At 33.8% G+C, this 18,810-nt stretch overlaps 1 long non-coding RNA gene across 3 annotated transcripts in view; it reads right to left on the bottom strand.

Moving 5' to 3' along the window:
• The window catches only part of LOC141571304 (uncharacterized), an 88,044-nt gene that overhangs the window by 19,264 nt on the left and 49,970 nt on the right, over positions 1-18,810 (bottom strand). For all 3 annotated transcript variants that reach the window (XR_012496066.1, XR_012496065.1, XR_012496067.1), the window contains one exon: positions 5,151-5,329. This is a non-coding gene — a long non-coding RNA (uncharacterized LOC141571304). The remainder of the gene's footprint in view (positions 1-5,150; positions 5,330-18,810) is intronic.

The following is an 18,810-nucleotide window of genomic DNA, read 5'->3' as shown; positions in this document are numbered from 1 at the left end:
TAACTAGTACTGTGATGGTAGAGAAGTCCAGCTCCTCCTTCTTCCATCTTAAGTACCTATATCATGAGATTATAAAATTTTAGTTTTAGGAGATAAAAACTAGGAAAGCTCATTTGCCTCTACCACCTTTTCCTCACTATAAAAGTGACGATGTTTTTGAGGACCAGCTACCTTGCTCATGTTTTTCCTATGTTATATTCAATTCTCACAGTAGTCCCAGAAGAAAAATTCTATTACTTACTTTTATAAATAGGAAACTCAAACACTAAGAGGCTATAAATAAGTGATCCAGGATCAGAGAGCCAGAATTTTTACCTTGTTCGAGAGGATTTCTCTAGGAACAACAAGTATACATGTATTCAGACTCTATCAAACAGGAAAGAGGAAAAGCACAGAGAAGTTATATCCATTCCCTTTAAAGACCCACCGCAGAAGTTGCAGAGCCCACTTTAGATTCTATTCCATTAGCCAGAGATTAGTGATATGGTTACACAGAATCATAACGAAAGCTGGAAAATACAATCTTATTCAGGAAGGCTGTACTCATCTAAATTTTCTAACTAGACAAGGAGAGAAAAGCAGATTTTGGTGGACAACTCTGCAAAAAATAATACATTTCCATCAAGTTGTTTCAATGAACAATCATCCTTATTCTTTTGAGTATCTTTCATAAATTCATCAATGGACTATCACTGAGGAGAGTTATGAAATAGTCAATAGTCTACATTTCCAGTTGCTAGGTTTCCTTAAGATTTAACTCCAAGAAAGAGCTTGTGATTTGTATTAATGAGTATTCACTCAAACATAATAAGAAGCATGTGCCTTAATTCACTGAGTTATTCCAGTGAACTTTATGTTAATGAAAACCAAAACATTGAAATCATTTTCTATCTTGTACTGGGAAACTGAAATTTTTCATAGCCAATTTCAAATTCCAACATTTGAAGCAATAGGATTTAGGGGGCTTGGGAGGGGTAAAAGTAGGATTTTAATTCTCATTTTCCACATATTAGCTATTTAACTTTGGAACTTAGATTTGTTATCTATGAAGTATATCTGACAATAAATGCTTCACAGTGATTTTAAGAGTATTATGCTCAGTAAGGGGTATGTGTGGGTATATGTACACACATGTGAGTGTGTGTATATATACAGATAATTTTTTTTTTCAAAAACCGTTTAGTAGTCATACTTTATACACTACTTGGTAACAAGCTTTTTCATTAAATTATATATCTTGAGGATTTTTTTCACATATAAAAATATGCATCTACACTAGTATTTTTCATTGATTTGTGGTGTCACATTCTGTTGCTCTTAGTGCATAAAGAAAAGTACTATTGATTAAGTACATAAGAATTGAAAAGAGAAAAAAAAAACACACACCAAATTTCCATTATTCACAGGTGACATGCGTCTTATGTTAAAAATCAAAGAAAATTTGAAATAAATTATTTGAGTTTTAAGAAACTTTAGTAGGTAGGCTGGGTTTTACACTATCTAGTCAACACCATCTAGTGTGCTTGGCATACCTAAATATCCTTGCCCTGTTGGAGCTTACATCCTAGCAGGGCATGTGGGAGATAAGAAATAGTAAACATAAAAAAAAAGTAAATTATATAATGTGTTAGAAGGTGATAACTAGTATGGAAAAATTAAAGCAAAATCAAAAGATTCAAATATGCTGGGATGAAGTAGAACTTTCCATTTTAAATATGATGTTCTGAGTAACCCTTAAAAAAGGACAATTGGGCAAAGGCATGTAAAAATGATAAGGGAGATAGCCAATTATATTTCAAGGGAAAGGGCACTGTAAGGAAAGGAAATAGTCAGTGCAAAGGTCCTGAGGTCACTGAGTGCCTGACTTATTTGAGGAGCAGCAAAGATGCCTGTGTGGTTGGAGGACAGGGAGGGAAGGAGAAGGTGGCAAGACATGTGCTTGAAGAATATAGGTGAGATGAGTCCTCTAAAGTGTATTGTGGGGATGTTAGCTTTTCCTATGCGAGAATGAGGGGTCACTGAAGGGTTTTGAGCAGAGGGCCGTGATCTATATTTCCAAAGGACACTCTGGCCTCACTTCTGTGATTAGACCGCATAGGGTAATCATGTACACGGAGATGGTGTAAGAGATTGCAGCAGTAACCCAGGGGAAGTAATGATGGCTCTAATGACGGTGGTAATGGGGAAGGCTATGAAAAGTTGTCTGATTCTAGATATATTTTTTTAAGTAGATACAGTTGGATTACCTGAAGGATTCTAGGGTGTGTGAGGGAAAAAAAAAAAAAAAAAAAAAGCAGAGAAGTTGAACATGTCTCAAAGGGTCCTGGACCAAGTGACAGAAAGGATAGAGTATCATCAACTGAAGGGGAAAACAAACCAAAACCAAAACCTGTAAGCACAGGACCATGGGAGAAGATAAGGGTTAAAATTTGGACATATTAGGGTTATGATAACTATTAATATCCAAGTGTAGAAGTGTAATCAGAGTTTAGGTATGAGAGTGTAAATTTCAGGGAGGAGTTCTAGGATGGAGATGTGAATTTGAGAGTCATCCACAAGTAGATGGTATTTAAAATACCATTGGAGGAGATCACCATGGGTGTACATGTCAATAAGGAAGAGAACCACAGATTCAGCCCTGAAAGTTTCCTATTTTAAGAAGTGGAGAAAAAGAGAGCCAGGTAAAGGGACCAGAGAACGAGCTCTCCAAAAGGTAGAAAGAAAATTTGACAAGTGTGGTGCCTAAGACATTATTCAAAGGTAGTCAAAATGCTGCTGACTAGTCAAGCAAAAATATGGACTGGTAATTTAGTTTGGCCTTGGCAAGGTGGAGGTCATTAGGGACCTAGCAAGAGCAATTGCACTGAAGTGGTAAAGTCAAATACTTGACCGATGTATTAGTTTGTATGGGTTGCCATAACAAAGTACCACAAACTGAGTAACTTAAAGAATCGAAATGTATTGTCTTATAATTTTGGAGGCCAGAAGTCCAAGATCAAGTTGTTGGCAGAGTTGGTTCCTTCTGAGGGCTATATGCCTCTCCCTTAGCTTCTATAGCAATCTTTGGTGTTCTCTGAGTTATCAAAGCAGCACCAGATCTCTGCCATCATCTTCACATGGCATTCTGTGTGTGTGTGTGTGTGTGTGTGTGTGTGTGTGTGTGTGTCTGGGCCCAACTTCTTCTTTTTATAAGGATACTTGTAATACTAGATTAGGGGTTCATTCTACAATCTCATCTTAACTAATTATGTTTATCACAACCTTTTTTCCAAATAAGGTCACATTCTAAAGTACTGATAGTTAAGACTTCAACAAATGAATTTGGAGAAGGGTACAAATCAACTTATAACAATTGGAGGGGGATGAAGAGAAAATGAAAAGAAAGGAAATTAATGAAGTAAGTATAGACCAGTGTAAAGGAGAGCAGAAAAGTGGCATAGTAGAAAGAGGAAGGAAGGAAGGAAAAAAGGAAGAAAGGAAAGAAAGAAGGAAGGGAGAGAGAGAAATAGTGCAGTAACCGGTAGGGGGAAGTGGACTTAAGAATATGTTTTTGTTGTTATTTTGTTTTGTTTTTAAGATAAAAACACAATTCAAATTAATACACAGGTAGGACTGATTAAGAAGGGAGGGAAAAAATGTTACCATAAGTAGAGCATTAAAAAAATAGGATCTAGTGTTTTTTGAAGGGGCTGTCTTTAGGCAGAAGACAAATAGTTAATTACTAGAAACAGGAAGGCAGAGAATACATATAGAGATGCAGGTAGGTGGGCATATGTGGTGGCATCCTGCTATGGAATTTTACTTCTGATTGTTCAGGTTTTTTCCAATGAAGCAGAAACAAGGTTTATAGCTTACAAGGAATATGTCAGGGAGAGATGATCACGGATTGAAGAGCTAAGAGTAATGAGAAAATCATCTAGAAAATAAAGAGAACAGTGATCGAATTAGGGAAATATACAATGCTTGCAATGAAGTAATCCTTATGGGCCTACCTGAAATTAATAGTCATGAATTCAGAGTAAAACCAGTGATACAGTTTTGTGTTTTTCTCCAGCCACATTTCGTTGAAAAGGTACAAGGTACAAGTCTAGATAGGCAAAGGATTCGATTTTACCAAGATTGTGTTTTTCTCCAAGTAACTATGCCTGCAAGGGATATGCAAGAGAATTGAGATTGTGTATAAGGGAGTAAATATGAGTTTGTCCCTATAGCATTTTGTGCTGAATATGAGCAGCAGAGAGGGAAACATGTGGGTGACAGAAAGTGTAAAGATGGGGGGAGGCATGTGGTCCTGGTGTAGAACTGAAGAGTGTAGGAGTTGGCATACTGGACCAGGTAAACTGAAAAGGTAGGAGGCAGTGATCAGTAAGTGAGATGCCTGCAATTAACAGGGAAGTCCCAGATGCTGGTGATAACTAGATCTAGAGGATGATTATGGAGAGGAGTTGCTGGGTTCAGGCAAAGATAAAAATCACTGGAATAGAGAAGTTCAAGGAATTAGGTGCCCATGTTAGTTGAAGGATCACTTGGATACATACTAAAATGAAGGAGTTCAGACAGAAAGCAGGGACTCAGGAGCCAGATCACAGAAAAATGAATGAGTGACCCAAGAATGAGTACATAGCAGCAGAAATGAAAAGTAGTGAATAACAGAGACTGTTGACAAAAGAGTTGTAATGGAGGTTTTGGGTCGGCAGAAGGGAGAATGACCTGAGCCTGGCAAGGAGGAACACGAGGGCATCACTCCCCTAAACACTCAAACATACATACAAGGGATGTGGGAGCAGTGGAAGCAGTGTCCTCAGAAGAGCCAGATTTCTGTTAGATCAAAAAATTGAGTACAGTCTCTTGGGGAAGAGATTTAGGGTACAAGAGATTTTGCTACTAATGGACCGTTAATTACGGAATACACAGTGGAAGATTCCAGCACTTAAAGAGGAGTGAATAATGGAGTAAAATTGTGAATTTAGAGAGTCTTCTGGTGATTAGAGCCTTATTAGCTAAGGTGTGACTTAGAAGTCTGTAGCTTCCCTGATTATTTCTGTATTAGTTTCCTAGGACTACTGAAAAGTACCAAAAACTGGGTGGCTTAAAACAAAATATTCTGACTCGCAATTCTGGAGGCTATAAATGTGAAATCAAAGTCTCACCAAGGACAGGCTCCAGCGGAGAATCCTTTCTTGGCCCTTCTGGTGTATGTTGGCAATCCTTGGCCTTCTTTGGCTTCTAGGTATACTCTGATTATATGGCCATCTTCTCCCTCTGGCTTCATGTCTTCTTTCCTCCGCGTGAGTCTCTGTGTCCACATTTTTCCTTTTTATAGAGACACCTATATTGGTGTGTAGAGACAGTCGTATTGGGTTAGGGCCCACACTAATGACCTTATTTTAACTTGAATATCAATGTAAAGACCCTATTTCCAAAGAAAGTCACATTCTGAGGTACTGGGGATTAGGATTTCAACATATCCTTTTTTAGGAGTCACCATTCAAATCATTCAATGACATAAAGAAACAGGAAGGGAATAAAATGAGGTATTTTGGGCTTAAGGTAGATTGAGCTAGCCAGACTGAGAAATGAGGGACAGAGAGGGGTGGGTGATTAGAGTTCTTTTTTAAACCCATTTAATAGCACAAAGGAGACTTGAAAAAACAAGCCTTATTCTCAGCCTATAGGAATCCCCTTTGCCTGTAACTGAAGAAGCTCTGAGTTACTCCTAGAAGACTAATTCTTAGCAATTTCCAATGAATTTTAAGAAATGTTCTGAAAGGGAACATTCTCCTTTGAGTTATTTATATGCTACACAATCACAGATTGACTTTGATCAGCTCTTCAAATTCACTTTCACTAAGCTTTATAATTGAGTTTGGCATATCAAATAATTTACCGGCAGATTAAAAAAAATCTTTTTTTTTTCATTAGTTTCATTGGTTGCGTTACTTATCTAACTCTAATGAATGACTTCTTTAATTTCATGTGCATAGCTGTTGCTCATTAGTGAGCAGCGACTTTCTGCAATGGGGAGAATAAAGGACGCTAGGCATATATAAGTGATTGAACTGAAATCCAGGTAAGCTAAATGCATTTCAGTTTTTAGAAATACAGAGAAGCTGAAACTGAAAAGCCACCAGATATCTGGGATATAAAATGCTGTGTTAAAAAAACACCCTAAAACTGTAATTTCTAATGCCTTTTACATGGGGTTTATTTTCTATTACTTTACATCTCTGCTTATGCATGTTCAGGGCTGGGAATTGGCATTAAATAAACAAGTGGACTTGGTTAGGTTCTCTGATAGTCTGTGCACATTCACATTATAGTAAAGAATGGGAGGGGTTCATACTCTAATCAAACAATTTCTTCTTAATTATTTGTATATTAATTCTCATGTCGGGTTAAAAATCTCTAAGCTGACAAAAAGCCCAAGTATGTGAATTAAAGTACTAAGCAAACATCATGTTAGAAATATAATTTTAAATCACTTACCCATATTACCACTTTCTTTAAAGTTGTCTTATAATCTAATAAAATAAGTTTTTAAATTAAAATTCAGAGGCAAAAATGAAAATTCCTTTTCAACTCTTCCCCCTCCACTCACATTTACTCTCTAAAAGACAGAGGGATTTTGTGAATAATTCGGCATTCATCTTTCCAATCTTTTATTAGTAGACTTACATATAAGAAGTGTGTACACAAAAACATCCTCACGTAAAACTGAATTGATATAAAATGTATTTATTATTGTGCCTTCTCTTAACAATGTGTTAGAGAACTTTTCACATCAGTGCTTATAGTTCTACATGTGTTTTACCTGTTAAAAGAACATTTATTTATGTAGAGGTTTATTTAACCAGATCCTGTTGGTAAATATTTCACCAAGTTTTCACTATAATATTGTGATGACCTGCCTTGCACATTCCTCTTTTAAGTTTATTTCTTTATCAGAATCTGATAAAGAAAAGTAAACTGTTGGTTCCTGTGGAATACATATTTACATTCTAGTGGATGTTTTCAAATTTCCTCTCCAAAGACTATACATTCAGACCTTCACCAACAGTGAATGAGCATAGCAATTTTTCCATGTGTTTGAGAATTCCAATTCATATAAAATTATTTTACCAATGAGACAGAAACATTTTGTGAATTTTTCTTTTGCTTTAATTTATCTTAATTTTCCTTCAGGATTGGTGAAGCTGCACATCTTTTAATATGCTTATTGGTAGGTTATTATTTTTTCATATTCATATTCTTTGACCATTTTGGATAAAGTTATGATTTTTTCTTATAAATATGCAGGATATCTTTACAGATTTTGGAGACTTTTTTTCCACATATTAAATTATATTTTCTTAGTGATATGTTAGTTTTTATGTTTGCTTCAGCCTTCTTTTGTCATGAATATGTTTTGTATTTGTGTGTATTCAAATATATGAATCTTGACCTTTATAACATTTTTATTTTTGGTGTTGTTATGGAAGTGTTCCTTAATGTAAAGCAATAGACACATTAAAAAAAAAAATTTACTTATTTTTTTCTTATTTACTTCTTTGATCCATTACACATTTATTTTCAGTTTTTGTTTTGTTTTGTCTTTTTCCTTTTTTTTCGGCCTGTAAAATCTAATGCTTAACAATTTAGTTTAAAATTACTTAGTTCTTCAATATTCAACTGAATTTCTTCATTTGATGGTTAAGAAAGAAAAAGAGGGCCATGGCAAAACCAAATTTATGCATTCTAGGCCAAATTCCAGAGTTGTTTGCAGAATTGTTAGTAATAATGACACAATACAAACATATTTAATATTTCTTGATCATTTGCTTCTTGCCGATCCTTAAGCCAAGCACTTCACCTAAATTATATCATTTACCCTTGGCAATAAAGTTATTAGTCTAATTTTACTAAGAAACTGAGGCTTAATGAGGTAAAATACTTGTTTACCATCCCACAACCAGTTGTCGAGGTTTAAATTGGATTAATATCAATGATCCCAAATGGAGACTGAGAAACAAAGAATAACAGAAGCACATATTAAATTGCTTTCCCAAGTTTTGGCTTTTGGGAGATGAGCTGAAGGATATATAAATAATCCATAAGTTTTTTATTTTTTCCTACTGAACTATTTTGAAGGATAATGAGCTTCTAAATAATGTGAATTGATCATATTTTATTATTATTTGCAAGGTTACATTAAACTTTAAATCATGGAAACCTTTGATTAATAATAGAGGAAAATACTCATGCCATAAAGGGGAGTTGGGACCCAGCTACTTTTAGTTTTAGTATGGGATAGTTTTCAAATAGATATACAGTTCTATTAGACATTCAATTGCCTCATCACAATTTATTGAATAGTCTATATTTTCACCAATAACTTGAAGTATTTCTCTATAATAATGATCAATCAATATTTACACAGGTCTGTTTCTGACCATTCAATTCTATAGTTCTGTTTTCTTTTATGTTACATTAACAACATTTTAAGTGACTCTAGTTTTATATATTCTGCTTTGTCTCCTATTAGACAACTTCCCATTAACATTTATTTTCTCTTTCTTCATAACTTAAAAAAAAATCAGTTGTCAAATTCCATAAAAAATATCTTGTTAAGATAGCACTGAATTTATACATTTATGAGGAAAAAAAATAACACTTTTAAAATAGGACATCTCTCTGTCCATAATCTTGATAGATTAAGTATTAATGTATTTATGATTTTCAACTATATTTAGTACATTATTAGCCATAAAATATCTCATGTAAGTATAATTTTGATTATTGATTTGTACTTTCCAAACATTGTATTGCTTTGTAAATGGGACATTTTCTGTTTCATTACCTTTTAAATTGGTTATAAATAGTGTCTAGTAATGCATTAATTTTGTTATCGATAATTGAGTAATCTTGCTAAACTCTCTTCATAGTGCTATTTAGTTTACAGTTATTTGTCTTGATTTTTAAGCAGAATATCATAATTTCTGCAAATTAAAACAGTTTTATCTTTTCCTTACCAAATGTCTTCCTCATTTCTTTTGTATCAGTTGTATTGTTGACTTAAAGGGAACTCTTACTGTTCAACATGAAGTAAAGTTTTTTTTTAATTAAAATTTATTGGAGTGACAGTTGTTAGTAAAGTTACATAGATTTCAGGTGTACAATTCTGTATTACATCATCTATAAATCCCATTGTGTGTTCACCACCCAGAGTCAGTTCTCCTTCCATCACCATATATTTGATCCCTCTTACCCTCATCTCCCACCCCCCACCCCCTTACCCTCTGGTAACCACTAAACTATTGTCTGTGTCTATGAGTTTTTGTTTTTCATTTGTTTGTCTTATTCTTTTGTTGTTTTTGGTTTATATACCACATATTATTGAAATCATATGGTTCTCTGCTTTTTCCGTGTAACTTATTTTGCTTAGCATTATAATCTCAAGATCCATCGATGTTGTCACAAATGGTCATATTTCATCTTTTCTTACCGCCAAATAGTATTCCATTGTGTATATATACCACAACTTCTTTATCCATTCATCTATGGAAGGACATTTTGGTTGTTTCCATGTCTTGGTCACCATAAATAAAGCTGCAGTGAACCCTGGAGCACATTTGTCTTTATGTATAAATGTTTTCAGATTTTTTGGGTATATACCCAGGAGAGGGATTGCTGGGTCATATGGTAATTATATTCTTATTTTTTAAAGAACCTCCACACTGCCTTGCATAGTGTGGTAATGTTGCACCAGTCTGCATTCCCACTAACAGTGTATAAGGGTTCCTTTTTCTCCACAGCCTCTCCAACACTTGTTACTGTTTGTTTTGTTGATGACAGCCATTCTGACTGGGGTGAGGTGATGCTGCACCAGTCTGCATTCCCAACAGTGTATAAGGGTTCCTTTTTCTCCACAGACTCTCCAACACTTGTTACTATTTGTCTTGTTGATGATAGCCATTCTGACTGGGGTGAGGTGATACCTCACTGTGGTTTTTATTTGTATTTTTCTGATGATTAGTGATGTTGAGCTTTTTTTTCATATGTCTATTCGCCATTTGCATGTCCTCTTTGGAGAAATGTCTCTTCAGGTCCTCTGCCCATTTTTCAATTGGGTTGTTTGTTCTTTTGTTGTTGAGTTGAGTGAGTTCCTTGTATATTTTGGATATTAGCCCCTTATCCGAGGCACTGTTTGAAAAAATCTTCAGTTGGTTGCATCTTTATATTGTCGATGGTTTCTTTTGCTGTGCAGAAGCTTTTATATTTGATATAGTCCCATTCATTTGTTTTAACTTTTGCTTCCCTTGCCTTTGGAGTCAAATTCATGAAATGCTCTTTGAACCTAAGGTCCATAAGTTTAGTACCTATGTTTTCTTCTATGCTGTTTATTGTATCAGGTCTTATACTTAAGTCTTTGATCCATTTTGAGTTAATTTTGGTACATGGTGACAGATAGTAGTCTAGTTTTACTATTTTGCACGTGGCTTTCCAATTCTGTCAGAACCATTTATTGAAGAAGCTGTCTTTTCTCCATTGTATGATTTTGCTTGTTTGTCAAAAATTGTCTGTCCATATTTATGTGGTTTTATTTCTGAATTCTCAGTTCTATTCCATAAGTCTTTGTGTCTGTTTTTTTGCCAATACCATGTTGTTTTGATTATTTTTGCCCTGCAGTACAAGCTAAAGACAAGGAGTGTGATACCTCCAGCATTGTTCTTTTTTCTTAAAATTGCTTTGGCTATTCGGGGTCTTTTGTGGTTCCAAACAAATCTGATGAATTTTTGTTCCATTTCTTTAAAAAATGCCATCGGGATTTTGATGGGGATTACATTAAATCTGTATATTGCTTTGGGTAATATGGTCATTTTAATTATGTTGATTCTTCCAATCCATGAGCATGCAATGTCTTTCCATTTCTTTGTGTCTTCTTCAATTTCTTTTAAGAATTACTGATAGTTTTCAGCATATAGTTCTTTCACATCCTTAAGTTTATTCGTAGGTATTTTATTATTTTGCTGCAATTGCAAAAGGAATTGTTTTCTTATTTCTTTTTCTGATATTTCATTGTTAGTGTATAGGAATGCAATGGACTTTTGTACTTTAATTTTGTAGCCAGCAACTTGACTGTATTCGTTGATTGTTTCCAATAGCTTTTTGGTGGAATCTTTAGGATTTTCTGTGTATAGCATCATGTCATCTGCAAAGAGTGACAATTTAACTTCTTCATTCCCAATTTGGATGCCTTTTATTTCTTTCTCTTGCCTGATTGCTCTGGCGAGGACTTCCAACACTACCTTGAAAAGCAGAGGTTAGAGGGGACAGCCCTGTCGTGTTCTTGAACATAGGGCTTCAGATTTTCACCGTAAATTATGAGATTAGCTGAGGGTTTGCCATATATGGCCTTTATTATGTTAAGGTATTTTCCTTCTATACCTATTTTATTAAGTGTTTCACTCATAAATGGATGTTGTATCTTGTCAAATGCTTTTTCTGCATCAGTTGATATAATCATATGATTTTTGTGCTTTATTTTGTTTATGTGATGTATCACATTGATGGATTTGCGGATGTTGAACCATCCTTGTGCCCTGGGGATGAACCCCACTTGGTCGTGATGAATAATCTTTTTAACGCATTGTTGTATTCGATTTGCTAGAATTTTGTTTAGGATTTTTGCATCTGTATTCATCAAAGATATTGGTCTGTAGTTTTCTTTTTTTATGTTGTCTTTACCAGGTTTTGGTATCACGGTAATGTTGGCCTCATAAAATGAGTTAGGGAGTACTGTCTCTTCTTCAATTTTTTGGAAGAGTTTGAGCAGGATTGGTATTAGATCGTCTTTGAAGGTTTGGTAGAATTCACTAGTGAAGCCATCTGGTCCCAGACTTTTGCTTTTGGGAAGGTTTTGGATGACTGATTGAATTTCATTACTGGTGATTGGTCTGTTGAGATTTTCCAATTCTTCGTCTTTCAGCCTAGGAAGGCTATATGTTTCTAAGAACTTGTCCATTTCTTCTAGGTTATTGAATTTGGTAGCATATAGTCCTTCATAGTATTCTTGGATGAGCCTTTGTATTTCTGTGGCATTTGTTATAACTTCCCCTTTTTCATTTCTAATTTTATTAGTGTCTTCTCTCTTTTTATCTTAGTGAGTCTAGCCAAGGGTTTGTCAATATGTTAATCTTTTCAAATAACCAGCTCTTTGTCACCTTAATTTTTGCTATTGTCTTTTTGTTCTCTATTTCATTTAGTTCTGCTCTGATTTTGATTGTTTCCTTTCTTCTGCTGACCTTGGGTTTCATTTGTTCTTCTTTAAATGTTTCTCCTAAGTACCTTGTCTTAAATTTTAGAAATCTCACATATTGGAATTTTGAAACTCTGGAATGGATATTCAATATTACATATAGACTTTTTCATATAATTAATTATCAAGCTATACATAGTATTTCACTCTTTTAAATGATAGATATTTGTGTTTTGTTTTTCTACTTTTTTGTCCTTTCTTTTCCTTTTTATTAGACTTCTAACAGTGTGTCCATCTACATTGGCCTTGTGACAACCTACTTTTTGGTATTTATTTTTTATTATCTCTGCTCTTTGTTGTTTTGCATTTATTTTTATTTTAATGTTAATTACCCTTAATTTTTTCCTTACTTTTATTTCTACTTTCTTTAGATTTTTTAAAAAATAATTTACATGGTTGAAACAGGAGTACATTAATTTCCTAAGGCTGCCATAACAAAATATTGCAAATTGGGCGGCTTAGAACAACAGGAATTGAATGTTTCATAGTTCTAGAGGCTAGAAGTCTGAACGTCTGAAATCAAGTTGTCTGCAAAGTCCTGCTCCCTCTGAAATATGTAGGGGAATTCTTCCTTTTCTATTCCTGACTTCTGGTGCTTTACTGGTAATGTTTAGTATTCATTAGTTTGGAGCTACATAACTCCAATCTTGGCCTTTGTTATCATATGGTATTCTTCCTGCATGTCTCTGCATCTTCACACAGTCACTTCTTATAAGACATCAGTCATATTGGATCAGAGGCCCACCTTACTCCAATGTGATCCCATCTTAACTACCATGTTTCCCCGAAAATAAGACCTAGCCGAACAATCAGCTCTAATGCATCATTTGGAACAAAAATTAATATAAGGCCCAGTCTTATTTTACTATAACATAAAACCCTATATAATATAGTATAATATAATAGAATACTGTGTCTTATATTAATTTTTGCTCCAAAAGATGCATTAGAGTTGATTGTCTGGCTAGGTCTTATTTTCAGCAAAACACGGTAATAATATCTGCAATAATCCTATTTCTAAATAAAGTCGTATTCTAGGGTGCTGGGGGTTAGGATTTCAACATCTCTTATTGGGGGAGAGTCAACCCCTAATAAGAGCTTATTTTCTTATTGTTGATCTCTTTGTTTCTATTAATTAATGCTATAAATTCTCATCTAAGTATTGTTATGACTACATCTCATAAGATTTGATATGTGTCTCAGAGAAAAATTATGCACAAAGGAGGAGCTCTGTTATTAACTGGTAGTTAAGATATAAGCATATTTCTTTTTAGAACTGAGGATAAATTTTTCTCGATAAAGATTAGCAGAGAAAGAACATAGAAATAAAAGGATTACCTGCAATGAATATTGTCAAATCGTAGTGCAAGAGATAGTATATGAAGACTAATATAAATAAAAATGAGGATATTTGATATTTAAATATTATAATGGAGATGAAACATGAGGTAATTAAAGGTCTCAAGAGGTTAATAGCATATGTCAACGGAGGAGGAACAAAGTCAATATTGTAGAGCCAGTCACATGTCTAGATAGGCAAAATAGAGAATTGTGTCAAATTACAATACCTCAATCATGATATATACCATTGGCTCTGATAGAAAGTTCCAGAATGGTACTGGCAGAAGTAGTCATGTTTAGTCTTAAAAACAATTAAATCGTAGGAAAGTTTCCAAAGTGAAATCTTGGGGAAGGCTAAATGATTTATTTATTAAAACTGTACAGAAGGTATAGATTGGATCTCAAAAATGAGTTAGACTTTGAGAAGTAGAATTGGGGTACAATGAGATAACAGATAAATTATTTCATAAATTTTTTGGTCTGATGCATAGCTGCATTGTCTTGGGTGTAAACACCTTACATCTTTATTGACATGTTTGAAAATTTGCCCTAGAAAGAAATTTAGGCTGAGTCAGAAGTTGTGATCAAATGGTTCAGTAGGTTCAGTAGCCAGCATTGTATCTGCTGTACACGACGGGCACTTACAAAAGATTCCTTGAAAGAAAAATAAATCAATTAATGGTCCAAATTTATAAAGAGGAAGACTGTAGGGATTGGAAGGATGTAGTGGCATCAAATTTCTGACACAGTAGTATGCCTTAATGATCGATTTTCATATCTAGTATTGAATTATATGAAATAAGCAGAAGTTGTTCAAAATACATCAGGGACTTTTGAATACCTTGAACAATACTTTATTCACTTCACTTATTATTTTTAATGGTTATTTTATGGTAACCTAACATAGCTCTGAAAATGATAATTTAGACAGGATCATCATGAATAAATTCCACAGCTTTATGTGTATAATCTTACATCTAGTTATGCGGAGGGTTTTTAAATCTCAATATTAATGGTTACATGAAGAAAGTTAAAGCGAATATAAAGAAAGCAAATAATATGAAGAAAGTTAAAGCAAAAACAAAACATCAGATATAAAGTAGTATTTATCACATAAAATTTAAATAAGTTATTGTGGTGTTTACACTTTAAATTTATATGTATAATTTAGTCTAAACTGTAGGGAAACCCAAGAAAACATTTATGATAGCATATTATGTACTTCAAAATTAATAACTTGAGACTCTCACTTCAATTCTTTATTATATATTTTGTAGGCAAATACGTAATAGAAATAGGATATATGAACATATTATTTGCATAGACTATAAATTTATCAGTACTATGCTTTAGGTTAGATATACTGGCATTAATGTATTCCTTTTGTAATTCATTCTGAATTTTTTGAGAAATTATTATAGACTTATTGGGAGAACAAGAGCTATTCTGATGCTTTCATTTTTGCAGAATACACTACAACAAACTGCAGAAATCTGAGTCATTAAGATTACAAGTGAAAGGTGGATTCGTTGCCTTTGTTTATAATTCAATGTACTGAGTGTATACTACAGTAGAAAAGATTATGCTACTGAAATCTGAACCAAAAATGCACTGTTTTCTGGTTTGTGGACTATTTTTGTACAGCATGTATTAGTTATTTTGTTTATTCAGATGAAATTATTCTAAATGTTCCATAGTAAAATACAGACACAGTTTTCAAATAAAATAAACAGTTGTTTTGAGAATATTTTCATTATTACAAGGTCACTTAAATGATATCTCAGTCTCATCTCCTTTCCCTATCCTTAACAACCTAATTCCACTTTTGTTTACTCTGTTCTTTCACTGAAGACAATAACCTTGCAATTTATGATAACTTATATGCATGAAAACTGCCATTATATTTAAAAGAATCAAACATCCTCCCCACAACTAATTTTTGGGCTGACTAAACCTTATTTGTCCTATTTTGTTAGTTCTCAGATTAAATGGTGTTTCCTCAAATATAGCTTTCCTGTTTAGCTCCTAATCTACATTAGGTTTCCTTTTGTTAGCCTCTATCCTGATCAATTTTTCCTTTCAGTATTTGGAATTTTAAGTTCTTTGTATGTTGACTATTTTATTGAATGTCTCTACAAGGACAGTGCATTATAATGAGTTAACATACTGCTTGGTGCATAGTAGTAGGCTTGTAGTAAGTGTTTGTTAAGAATAAGTTAATGGACTTTTTATATTCTCAATAAAGAAATAAAGATAAATGAGTTGTTAATGAAGCATGTAAAATAGTGACCAGCACATAGTACTCCATAATTTTTTTTGGTTGAAACTTAGGCAGGATAAATTCACAGGAGTAGAATTGCTGGAGTACAGGTTTTATGCACTTTTTTGTAATTGCAATTCATTATTTAAATAATTTTCTTGAGGTGTCATTTATATACCATAAATTAACCTATTTAAGTGGACAATTTAGTGATTTTCTATATAATTATTTTTAATTAAAATAAATTTTCAAATGACCAGACCCATAGCTGTATGCTAACAGAAAAATATAGACTACATATTTATGGTCATTGTGGTTTTTATTTTTTTTCCCAGATACTCACTTGAGAGGCAACATTTGGAAATATGGGGGAAAATAAACAGACATCATCTCTATCAGTTTTTCTTCATGCCTCAAACCACATTTCTTAGGGCGAAGGATATTTTTATTGTTTGTGTTAAGGGACACACTTGATTGTCCAAACCCTTCTTATAGATTAAGGTATACTTAATTACTTAACTAATGCTCTATATTATATAAAACAATGATGCGATAAATTGCTGTCCTCTTTAAGGTAGTTGTTCTAGCCACAGTGTGGCAACGTGACTCCTCCTCCATGAGGTTCTGAATCCCAACAGGTTCTTGGTTGATTCTGTCATTTCCATGGCCATTACATGTGTTTCGTCTACCATAAAAGTCTCCTGAGAACTTTCTCCTGATTACGTTGATATATCCTCTTCAGGGTCTTAGTCTTAATCATTTCATTTGTTTTGTTCAAAAGTCTTCTGTCAAATTGAGCCTGGCATTTTACATCACTGTTCTATAATAAGTGAGTTTAAACTTACTCTAGGGGTCCTTTTTAAATTTCTAACAAATTCACTGTGCAGTTTTAGGACACATAACATTTTATGAAAAGCAGTTTTCTATTTTTGACTTTCATGGCTGTCTTTCCTTTTGTTTGTATAATCCTTTAACTTTTCTATCATTTTATTTATCTTGCTGGTATAATCTGAGGTCAGGTTTATAAAGCATTAACAAGAAAGTACTGTGAAAATTGAATCAATAAATAAACCTGCATTCAGCAACATTTTTTCTCTTGAGCTTTATGTCCAGTTATTATTTTTCATAATTTAACATTTATTGAGCACTAAGAATTATACTCTGTTTGGAGAAGAAAAGCAGACACTATCTCTGTCCAACAGACTTACATTCTCATGGAGAACTCAATTTGTCCTTGTCTCAAAAGTTAGCCCTGTTAGATAAATGAAGGGAGAAAATAAACTGGAAAGTTTGAACAAGTTTTGATTAAAATTTATTTTTGCCCATAATGTCTGCATGGAGATAAGAAATTTCACTAAAATCATGATTGACATGTAGGAGTATGAACTAAAAAATATGACCTTGATATCTGCAGTATGATATCATAGGCTTGAACTCTAAGTGAATTCAGTTACAATTGGATTGAACAAAATCACTAATTATAATGACTATTCTAAAACAATGTTTGAATGTGTTTTTATCTCACTTCCTTCTATCCAAGATCTGTCTTTGAAATCAGCTCATTCATTCCCTAGTAGAAGAAATTGGAAGAAAATGAAACACACTCATTTTCTTGATCTGTGGCCCTTTCTATAGGGGACAGTATGCACAAGTGTGGTTAACCATGGTCTTTACTAAACTTCCCATATTAGAACTGGAAGGTTATTCCTATGCTCTGTTCCTGGCAGACGTGACCAATGGAACAAGACACTTTCTCTTCCCGAGTTCACATTGAACTTCAAAAAAATCTCAGGAATTGGCATGCCATTACTTATCAGTGGATTATAGTTGATAAAAGAGATGATCCCTATTTGCCATCCATGTGCTACAGGAATCCCAAACAAGGCTTTCTTCTCAGTGGGGCACTTTAAGTTTTACCATAAAGTTGGCAAAATATGTAAATTTTGAGCAGAGTGTTGCTGTGCTGAATACAATGTCAGTTGCCTTAAACATTTGTCAAAGCTACTCCAACCACAGGAACTCTGCAACCAAAAACGTTTTTTATAACTTCCTTAGTCTTTGAGCATGTTGCATTCACATTTTGATAGCCAACTTTGTTTAGCTTTTGAACGGTGACAAGAATGAAGCCTCAAGTGGAGCAAGTGGGAGGAGAGAGATTTCGTTAAACAAAACATTGAGAGTATTGGCCCCTAAGAAAAAGAGAAAAAGAAAATAAATAAATAAATAAAAGACTGAAAGAATGGATTTGTTTTTCTAGCTTTGCTTCATTTGCAAATGGTAAACGACTCAAATCACTGATACAGAAAGACCTACATTTTTATATCTGCCTTTCTGCCTTTTCTGCTTCTGTCCCTTAACTGTAAGTAAATATTTAAGTCTTAAGAAAAAATACAGAATATGGATTATGTAACAGAGTGTCAAATCCTCACAGGGAACATGCTATACTACCAATTTTATAAGGCACTACTAAATTGCTGAGAAAAGAAAATTATATTTATATGAGTATAAACTAATGTGGAATGCATAATTATATCTACAGCTTTTAATATATTGACTGGAGAATATGTGCAATACATTTTTTAAAGTCATAACCCTTTAGCTATGGTTGCATTGAAAAACACAATCTATTGTACTTGTCATGCTGCTCTGAAGGCTAATAAGTAGCTTTATTGGGAATACTGTGGCACATTTATTTTCCCACTGCCGAAGTGTGGTCACTGAAATGCGGCTGAGGGAATCAAAAACAAGCACCCTCAGACAAAGCATACCGCCAGCCTGGGCTCTCAATTATGTTGTTTGTACATGATCTGGGCTCACAGTTTCTCTTTCTTTAAGCTTTTTATGAGTACCATACCTCCCAAGGTAAGGCAGTATATCAGATTTTTTATACTGGCTAGTCCAACATAGGGTTTCA

Source organism: Rhinolophus sinicus, linkage group LG04, assembly GCF_036562045.2.
Source record: "Rhinolophus sinicus isolate RSC01 linkage group LG04, ASM3656204v1, whole genome shotgun sequence".
In the NCBI taxonomy this organism is placed as follows: Eukaryota; Metazoa; Chordata; class Mammalia; order Chiroptera; family Rhinolophidae; genus Rhinolophus; species Rhinolophus sinicus.
The sequence above is the reverse complement of the archived record's forward strand: the minus strand, read 5'-3'. Positions and strand labels throughout refer to the sequence as shown.